This window comes from Haliotis rubra, unplaced genomic scaffold, assembly GCF_003918875.1.
Source record: "Haliotis rubra isolate DU_JTF1 unplaced genomic scaffold, ASM391887v1 Scf6, whole genome shotgun sequence".
NCBI lineage: Eukaryota > Metazoa > Mollusca > Gastropoda > Lepetellida > Haliotidae > Haliotis > Haliotis rubra.
The window spans coordinates 3,532,746-3,542,949 of record NW_025767301.1 but is presented as its reverse complement, the minus strand read 5'-3'; the positions used below and the strand labels follow the sequence as shown (position 1 = coordinate 3,542,949).

Sequence of the window (10,204 nt, the reverse complement as noted above, 5' to 3'; positions counted from 1 at the left end):
CAATTTTCAATAAAATACTTTAAAATTTGTTGAACAGTTTTAGATATCATTACAGATCTTCTTGAAAATCAGTGCAAAAACCACACTTAAGAATTTGTCAGGGATGAATGAAAGTTTAAAATAGGTTTCAGCTATGTAAAAAAGATGTATGGACATAAAACAGACAAGGATTACATGATACATGAATGTTTATTATTTGATGGAAGTATTTTAAACATATAAATAGGTGGAAACATCTATTTTCAGCTAAAGAGAGCTATATTTTACATATGTTACGGAATGTTCATATTTAAGGCTAGGGGGCAGTGATGATGATTTTTATGGAGAAGTATGTACAATGTAAATGTCACCCCCCTGGAATTTATGTACAAAGTAAGTGATCCCCTTGCATGTCATGTACAAAATCAATGACCCCCACCTCCCTTATTTTTTTCAAGCATAACATTTTAATATTTCTATTTACAAAATTGCTGACACCCCCCTCCCTTAAAATCATTTGATATTTAGGCCTCATTTTCAAACTGATTTTCCAAAATCAGTGAATAGATTTTCAGTTTCAGTTCTCTTTCTTAGGTTTTCAATTTTTTTAAGCTAGAGCCCAACCTGCTGACCAAACAAAATGTCACAATCATTGTGTCACTTTTGGCTTTCTTTTGAGATATCATTTCCAATGTCCTGTACATTAGATTTTTTAATTCAGGACTTCCTGTTGCTTGATTCCTCCTCTTCCTGGGGTGTGGTTGAGCCTTGTCTGTTTTTGTAACAGGCATAGATTCTGCATAACCACTGCAGTGTGATGTCTGAAAAATATGTTGTCAGGAGTTAGTTCTATGAAAACAAGTCAGATGCAATCTTTTACATGCTTGACAAGATGTTAAACTTTATAAGTTTTATATGTTTAATAGAGTTAAACAAGACAAAGATATACATTATTTGATAATATTATTTTCAGGTTCCTACTACTGAACGTGACTGGTGCAACATTCAGGACGAATTCATGGCAAAGTGGCAGTTCCCCCACTGGATTGATGCAATTGATGGCAAGCATATTGCAATTTGGGCACCCAACAATACAGGATCTGTATTCTTCAACTACAAGAAATTTTTCAGTATCATCCTATTGGCATTGGTGGATGCAAATTGCAAATTTATATTTGTAGATGTGGGAGCCAATGGCAGAGCTGGAGATGCAGCAGTGTATGCTAATTCCCAGCTTTCCCATGCTCTACAGCATAACACATTAAATACTCCACAACCAACTCCCTTGAACGGCCGACACGAACTAGTGCCTAGCGTTGTTGTGTGTATAGCCTCACTTGATGAAGCCTTATCCTATGAGGGATTTATCTTATGAGAAAAGAATTTTTAATTACAGGCTGTCAAGAGCACGGAAAGTATCTGAAAATGCATTTGGCCTTCTGGTCAACAGATTCTGCATCTTTCAAAAACCTCTACAAGTATCACCAGACGTTGCCAATTCAGTTGTCTTGGCAAGTGTTGCATTACATAACTTTCTCAAATCAAACTCTGACCCAATCTATAACACTAATGATGAAGTTAATGTACACAGTGTAAACCATGGTTTCATATAGCAGGGAGGGAACAGAAATGCCAGCAATGCAAGAGAAGTACGAGATGAGCTGGCTGAGTATTTTATTTTATGACAGAAGGTCAAGTTGATTGGCAGTGGGATATGGTGATATAAAATTTCAAAAGTGACATTACTTATGTGAAATGTAAAATGTGGAAGGACATCAACTGAATTTATGTATACATATAATAAGTATTCACAGATGACAAATCAGTGACTCAGGAACTATAATTTTAGATAGCAATTACTAACTTCTTGACTGCAGCCATTGTCAGTGGAATCCATGGTGCACTCAATGCTCCCTGTGCATTCATTGTCATCAGTAATCATGATGGGTGCTGCTCTACTGCTATTAGAAATGGGTTCCCTGGTCTGAAAGAAAGGTACATTTTATTAACTAACACAAATGGGTATTTGGCAACATGATGATAAATGTTCTCATTCATGAACATCTGACAAACCATATGAAATACTTAAATCATTGTTTGTACTTTGCAAGGAATAATACAACTGAAACTCAAATGTCATTTCATGTCTTGTCTATTATTTATATTCTTTTTCAATTGGTGATGTAAACTCAACCATCACACATCTCAGCAGAATCACCCCATGAATCAATAAAAAAAAAATTCCACTCGCCTTTATTCACAAAATCAGCCAATGCAGTAATTGCTACCTTCACTCAAAATTAAATAAATCCAACATTAGAAACAGAAATTTATAAGCACCATAATTTTATATTGTAATTTTAAATGTTTTCATTTACCAGATTGTTAGTAGAAGGCCTCTGCTGTACATGGCATTTCAAGAAGAGTCCCAGGACTGCGAAAAACTCCCACGATGAATGGTACAGGTCATCCACCCCTGCACCACTTTTCTCTGACTGGGCGGGATTTTCCTAAGTTCCCGGCCATAATAAGACCGTATATACTTGCGATTTTTGCCGCAACTTGTTCCACTGAAACACACAATAGCAGAGATGAAGCAGGTGAAAATTACTGTAATAACTTGCTAATTATAATGTCTTTACTATTTTAGTCGCGGAGAAAATATACAACTAGCGTGTAAATAATAGACAAATGTCGTCTGCTCGTGCTCACCTGTCATTTCTCTCCCGTGGCAGTACATCTTTTCCGCGATCATTGACTGCGCGGCGAGTCGGTTTTCCCTTTTGGAATATGTGGCATGTTGAACATTCCATAGGCATTCCTGGGACAAGTAGAAACATATAAACCGCTAGGTTTCTTCCCTGGTGAGGTCGATCTTTTCCTGGCGTGGCTCCGACATGATGTCAACATAAACAAAGTGGACGTCACTCTGAGGTGGACACAGATCTCAGCGATTTGATTGGTCGAGAGCTTGCGACTTGTAGTAGGAATTGGGACAAGTCCTATGTCTTTCAACTCGGTTGCAACTAGTCGTATGCGATTTCAAATTACGATTGCAACTGTGTTGCATGCTACAAGTTGTTACTACAAGTCGCACCGTGAGAACGCACGATAATGTGCACTTTTTGCATTACGTCACAATGTAATGGCGTCACTGCGCCATTCTAGTCTGCCCCCTCGTAATCGAACACTTTTGCATTACGTCACAATGTAAGCGACGTCACGATGCAAGTCAGTTGTCATCGCTTCGTATAGGTCCGTCTCCTATTCTCGTGGGTTTCCTATATTCTCGCGGTAAACACGTTTTCTGCCGAAATCGCCGATGAGCGACACTTACCGGTTGTTTACATCACCGACTGGTAACTAGGAAGTGGACCAAGTCTGTAAGTGATCAAAATCTTGCAGTGTCACGAATATTGGGGAGTTTATACCAACTTGGACATATCATTACTTTTCCCGCCCTTTCCGGCAGGATTGCTCTTACATACACTCAATAACGTTAATTTCTGGTAATACTGCGAGAATGGGAGAAGCCTCGTTTCGTCAATGGTGGATGGAATTGTTTATCACCGGGCTCACGAGTGCTAATTCACCTGATGGATCTAGCAGCTGATAGATGTAGATGTTAGAGGAGAAGGCCCTTCATTTAAAAACAACAAGCATTAATAATAATAATAATAATAATAATGCATTTGTTTAAGCGCCTAATGTCCAACCAGTGCTGCTCAGTGGCGCTGTGCAGAGAAAGTGGAGAAACTAGTAGGTAGCTAGAAAGAGATGAGTTTTTAGTTGGCTCCTAAATGCTTCCAGGGAAGATACTGATCTCAGTTCAACTGGCAGAGAGTTCCACAAAGCTGGTGCAGCAGCACTGAAAGCTCTGTCTCCCATGGATGTTTTTGTAGCTTGCATTTTCAGGCTGCCTCTTTTCTCAGACCTAAGACACGAGTTGGACGATAGATTTCGATGATGTCTTTGAGGTAAGCTGGTGAATTGATGTCATAGAGGGTTGAGTAGGTGATGCAAATTATTTTGTACTGTATTCTCCTCTTTACTGGGAGCCAGTGCAACGACCTCAGCACAGGGGTGATGTGTTCCTGACATTTTGTCCTGGATATGATCCTGGCAGCTCTGTTTTGTACAAGCTGGAGATGTTGGATTGCTGCTGTAAAGGCTTGTGATTCTGGTGACATTGAAGGACGGAAAACAACACCAAGATTCTTCACCTGGGGCACAGGGCAGATAGACTGATCTCCAACTGTGAGACTACACTCGCCTATTTTGCGAAGCTGCTGCCTAGTTCCAATGCTCATGAACTCAGATTTGTCGTCGTTGAGTTTCAGAAAGTTGTTTGTCATCCATATCTTGATGTTAGCGATACAGCTCTCCATAACATCTTTTGCGTGTCCAACATTAGCTGGTATAATTCCTATGTACAGTTGGTTATCATCTGCATAACCATGGAATTTTTTGTTGTGACTTCGGATGATATTACCTATTGGAAGAATGTACAGTGAAAACAAAATCAGACCAAGCACAGAGCCATGTGCTACACCAAAGTGGATTTCTCTGATGGATGAAGTCACATTATGGACCTTGACTCTCATTGTTCTATTTGACAAGTATGACTGGAACCATTGTAATGCCGTTCCTGTGATGCCAATAGTGTGCTCTAACCTCTGCAGTAGAATGGTATGGTCCACGGTGTCGAAAGCCGCTGAAAGGTCGAGTAGTACTAGCAGCACAACCTCTTGCTTGTCCATATGAGTCAATATGTCATTCTGAACTCTGAGAAGAGCTGTTTCAGTGCTGTGCTTTTCCTTGTAAGCTGACTGAAAAATTTCATTCAGATGATGCAAGTTCATATGACTCTTCAATCGTCTGAGAACAACCTTCTCCAACACCTTTGATAGAAAAGACAAGTTGGAAACAGGTCTGTAATTTTGGGTACACATGGATCAAGATTGTTATTCTTCAGTAGTGGTCTAATGATGGCTTCTTTTAAAGATGCCGGTACTGAGCCCTCTTGGAGAGAGGAATTGATGACTGATGAAGTAAGATATTTGCATGATTCTAGACAGTTTCTGAGTAGCCAAGATGGTACTGGATCCAATTCACAGGATTTACAAGGCGCAGATTTGATTGTATCTGTAATCTCTTGGATCTCTGCTGGTTCAAATACGACAAGTTGAGTGCCGCAAAATGGTTGGTCTTGTTCCAGGGGATTGTTGCTGCAGCACTGACGTTTAGCTATGTCTTCACGAATGTTCTTCACTTTCGTAATGAAGAATTCTGCAAACTCCTCTGCACGTAGACTGGACTCCTCTCGAGAAGGTATGACAGTCGATGTTTGTGGTTCTGTTAGTCTCTTTGTAAGAGCGATTAACTGTCTGCTGTTTCCTTTACTTTCTTCAATCTTTTTAGAAATGTGATCTAGTTTTGCTTTCTTGATGAGGTTGTTGACTTCATTTCTGGCAGTTTGGTAAATCTGTCTGTCTACCTCAAGTTTGCTTGATCTCCATATACGTTCAGCAGAACGTCGATAGTGCTTGGCTTTAAAAAACTTCATCTGTCATCCAGTCGGATGTAGGTCTGATGGTGATGTTGCGTGTCATGAGAGGGGCATGGTTGTCCAGCAGTCTCTCCAGTGTGCTGTTATACAGTTGAGTCTTCAACTCAGTTTTGCCTTCTTGGTTGATATCCTCCATGAGTTGATGAAGCTTGCTGTTGTTAATATCCTCATTGACAGAGGCAGCATCTATTGACCTTGTCTTTCTGTAGGTTAATTTAACCCTTGGCGGTCGCGGTTTAGTTAACTTCAGTTCACAGAATATGCCTTTATGATCTGATAATCCATAATCCTCAACTCTGAAACTGTTGATGACCGAATCATACGATAAGAATTGTTTGTGTTATTTTTTTCAGCCGATATCCGTAAGTACCGCGAGAATAGGAAACGCCTTCCTACAGCAAACTACTCCGTTGCATCCAGTTTCTTGGTTTGCAGTTGCTTCACGCAGATAACATCACTGATGGATTCATTACGTTTTTCTTTTCCGTCGGTTAAAATGTCTCAATTCGACTCACATGTTTTCAGCGACACGGCAACGTTCGCAATGTTTACATTCCCACAATGCAATCGTTGAATGTCGCTTGACTACTCAGCTTCATCTTGATGTACTGATCTAAACGTATGTTGGTAGTAGAAATGCGACGTTCATAGTGCCCCATATGGTTTACGTTAATCACAGATGTAATTGAAATAATTTAGAGAAGATATTTAATCCGAACGTAAACCGTCATCAAACTGTTTATCATTTTTATTTTCTGGTAACGTTCGTCTTAACGTAGGGGGGCAGACACATCAATAGAACAGCGCGCCAGTTAGCCCTGTGCGAGGATTCTTAATTTAGGTCACCGACACCGTTTGTTTTCTGCCTTAAATTAATCGTAATTATCCTTAGAAAGTATTAAATTTGGCATCTTAGAAAAGAAATACAGTTCGCTCTACCACCATGTATAGTGTAATAAAGCACACTTTAGCCCTGAACTATTATAGTTAAAGCACGAGGACGCTTACATTTCTTAAACATAACTTGCATGATACCAGTGTTAACATGTACGGGGCGGTGGGGTAGTCTAGTGGTTAAAGCGTTGGCTCGTCACGCCGAAGACCCGGGTTCGAATCCCCACATGGGTACAATGTGTGAAGCCCATTTCTGCCGTCCCCCGCCGTGATATTGCTGGAATATTGCAAAAAGCGGCGTAAAACCAAACTCAGTCAGTCAGTCAGTCAGTGTTAACATGTACACTGGAACGCCGCATCCATTGCAGCAAAGAAGTTGTCAGTCCATGCATGTCGTAAGAGTCGATTAACGGGATTGGGTGGTCAGGCTCGCTGACATGGTTGACACAAGTCATCGTATCCCAACTGTGGAGATCGATGCTCATGATGTCGATCGCCGGATTGTCTGGTCCAGACCCGATTATTTACAGACCTCCGCCATACAGCTGGAATATTGCTGAGTGTCTTGTTTAACAACAAACAAACGCAATCATAAGGACTCTCATGGTTTCAATTGAGTGTGTTCTCTGAAGATCTGACGTATTTCAGTTATTTCACTGCGTGTCAGCTTCGTGTGGGAGGAAAGCCCGAAGTAAGGCATGTGTGAAGTGCCGGTCCATAGTAGTTGTGTGGCACGCCATAGGGTTGAACAGCGAACTGAGCCAAACTCTACGACGTCGACTCTGTCAGACCTTCCCTCAAGTAGCTGGAGACCGGAATAGAATAAAAATAAATACAAAGAGTTTGGGTTTTTCTGTCAAAACAGGTTGGCCCATGAAAATGACGCCGATAACAATAACAATATCTGAAACTATTTCATTTTAAGAAAAGCCAGCCTTATTCCCATTAGTATTTCCCATGTCTTCCGTTTCAGAATCACGGAAGGAAAAGGAAATCGAGAGTATAACAGATCTGTGCTTGCGCAGATTAATTCACTCGCAACACGTGAGCGCCATTAATGCACAAGGCGACAATCAACATGTTAATGGTCATTTTAAACTCCTGTTTGTGAATGATAGATGGGCGACAATGCGATAGAACATTTCTTTACTTTTACATTTCGCGATATCACATTATCACCCTTTGGTTATAATCAAAATTATCATTCAAAGCCTGCCATCAAAGCGACATTAAGACAAATGGTCCCAATTTCAAAATTTGTCACGCTTTAGTCAATACTTTTGCTTGTTTTTGTGAGAACGGAAGCGCCAGCGCAAATATACGAGAATGTTTCTTCTTGGAAGCCATACAGAGACCAAGAGTCTTCGTTCAATGTTCATTTTCATTCGTCTTCCCGGACAGAGATACATCACTGTCATTGTTTCCTTCTCACGCAGGTATCTATCTATAGTGTGTGACACGGTTACCTGTGGCTCTGTTGCTACGGGCAACCAATGTCTTGATCAAACACAAAACACAGGTATTCAATTACATGTTTAAACCTTCCGTTACACTTGAAGAGTATTTCTAGGGTTTGAGAAAAGCTGTTGATAAGCACATAGTTGCCTCAGTGTGTCGTCATGGAGACGCCTGCAAGGGATTTGACTATACCATTTAGTGTCAGAAACAGTTATCTGACAAATTTAAAAAAAGACATGTACAGGCAACAAATTCAAAATGGAGACGAGAGTACGTGAGTGAGCTGGGTTTAGCGCCTATTTTAACAGTATTACAGCTATATCACGGAGTGTCAGCTTATTGTGAGAGGAATGCCCGACGTGATACAGGTCTCAGACCTTTACAGTTTCTATTGACAGATCAAGCATGGATTTCTGGAGTGCCCAGAAGACGCAACTCTGCAGAACGAATTGAGGCACTTGAGACGAATGGATCAACAGTACACCAGAACCCCATGGAGCCACAAAGCTAAAGTATTCTTGACTTGAGATGGATTATTAATCATACTCCTCACAAAAAGTTAAGCAACACAAATTTTAGTCTCATTACATTTTCATTTATTGAAATTGCAAATCATGGAATGATGCAATAGAAAGGAGAAACATATGTACACACGATTACCAAAATGAAATGAAATGGTATTGAGCAATAATAGACTTACAAACCATCAAAAGCATGTACCCGTGAAACAGTCGTGCAAAATGTGCTGCTTTGATGGAGCAAAATGTTAACATTAAAGTTCAAGTCAGTTTTGGACAGTGAAGCAGTGTTCAGTAACGCGTATGACCACCATGAGCACGAATGCAAGCTTCTTCTTCTTTGCATTGACCGAATGAGACTTTAAAGTTGCTGTTGTGGAATGTTTTACCATTCTCTCTGTAACGCCTGCTCAAGGTCATCCAGAGTCTAGTGGTGAACATGGAGACGGTAAATACGACTTCCAGTAATGCCACAAGCATGTCCAGTGGGATTACGATCAGGTGACATTGCAGGCCAGTCCGTATGTGTCATGATCTAAACAACATCGTTAACAACTCTGTTAACAACTATTAACAAATGAAGTTAGGACCCGCTTGATGTAGCAGAGGAATGATTACAGGTAGGTTTACACCGATCAGGGTGCATGTGTGAAGAGTGGAGCACATTCATGCCACACATTTTGCATGTTGTTTTTGAGGTTGGTTGTGTTCGGGTGATGCTGTCAATGATCAGATAAATCAATTTGACAGTCACAAATTGTCAATGATCAGATAACTCAATTTGACAGTCACAAAAGGTTATGTATTCTTGGAATATTTACCTTTCAGTAACATGTCGGCAAAAAGCGCTGTCGAGATTGATAAAGATATTACACTGCAAATACTTGTTGCTTAAATTTTTCAACAGGATCTGGGAGACTGACTTGCCCGAGCACACAATGATCCCTTACACAAATCACGACGTAAGAAATCCCAACGGATAATGTCGTACATCTTAGCGATGATCAGAGAGCTATGGGGATTCCCGTAAGGGGCGACTTGGTGGAACAGGACTGAGTGAGGTTAGTTTTACGCCGCACTCAGCAATATTCCAGCTATATGGCGGCGGTCTGTAAATAATCGAGTCTGAACCAGACAATCCAAGGATCAACAGCATGAACATCGATCTACGCAATTGGGATACGAATACGATGACATGTGTCAACCCAGTCAGCGAGCCTGACCACCCGATCCCGTTAGTCGCCTCTTACGACAAGCATGGGTTGCTGAAGATCAATTCTAACCCAGACCTTCACGGGTCGGTGGAACAGGAGGTCAGACATTTGACTGGTGTACGAAAACGCAGTCACTCAGTCTCATCACCCGATCCAGTTTGTCGCCAATTACTGAGATCTGTTCTGTCCCGTGAATACCAAAAGGTTCAGAATTTATCAATTCGGAGGTTCCATTAATTAAAACTAGAATTGTGCCGTGAACGTTTTGACTAGTCCCGTTCGTTTCATCACCAAGACCAACATATTAGTAAAAAACTACCCCTCCGCGAGTGTCGCTTCCATTGCCTTTCACTTTCTGATATTACGCAAGAGGGTAAAAAAAACACATCCTAAACACAAACTTGCCAATATTTGTCCCTGCCGTACATTCACGACAAATTATTGATGATATTTTATGTGCGATTCACTTCCAACGTTGATCTGACAGGTTGACAAGGACGAAGACTAATTTACGAGAGTATTTGACTTTTTTAAAACAAAACTTTCTTACTCAGTCAGTGATATTAAAATGC

General features: G+C 40.6%; 1 long non-coding RNA gene across 1 annotated transcript; it reads right to left on the bottom strand.

Moving 5' to 3' along the window:
* Positions 1–621: 621 nt before the first annotated feature.
* Positions 622–2,599, bottom strand: LOC124255382. Its single transcript, XR_006892677.1, has 3 exons — positions 2,358–2,599; positions 1,840–1,963; positions 622–800 (listed from the first exon to the last, which is right to left on the bottom strand). It is a non-coding gene; the product is annotated as an uncharacterized LOC124255382 (long non-coding RNA).
* Between the last annotated feature and the right edge of the window lie 7,605 nt (positions 2,600–10,204).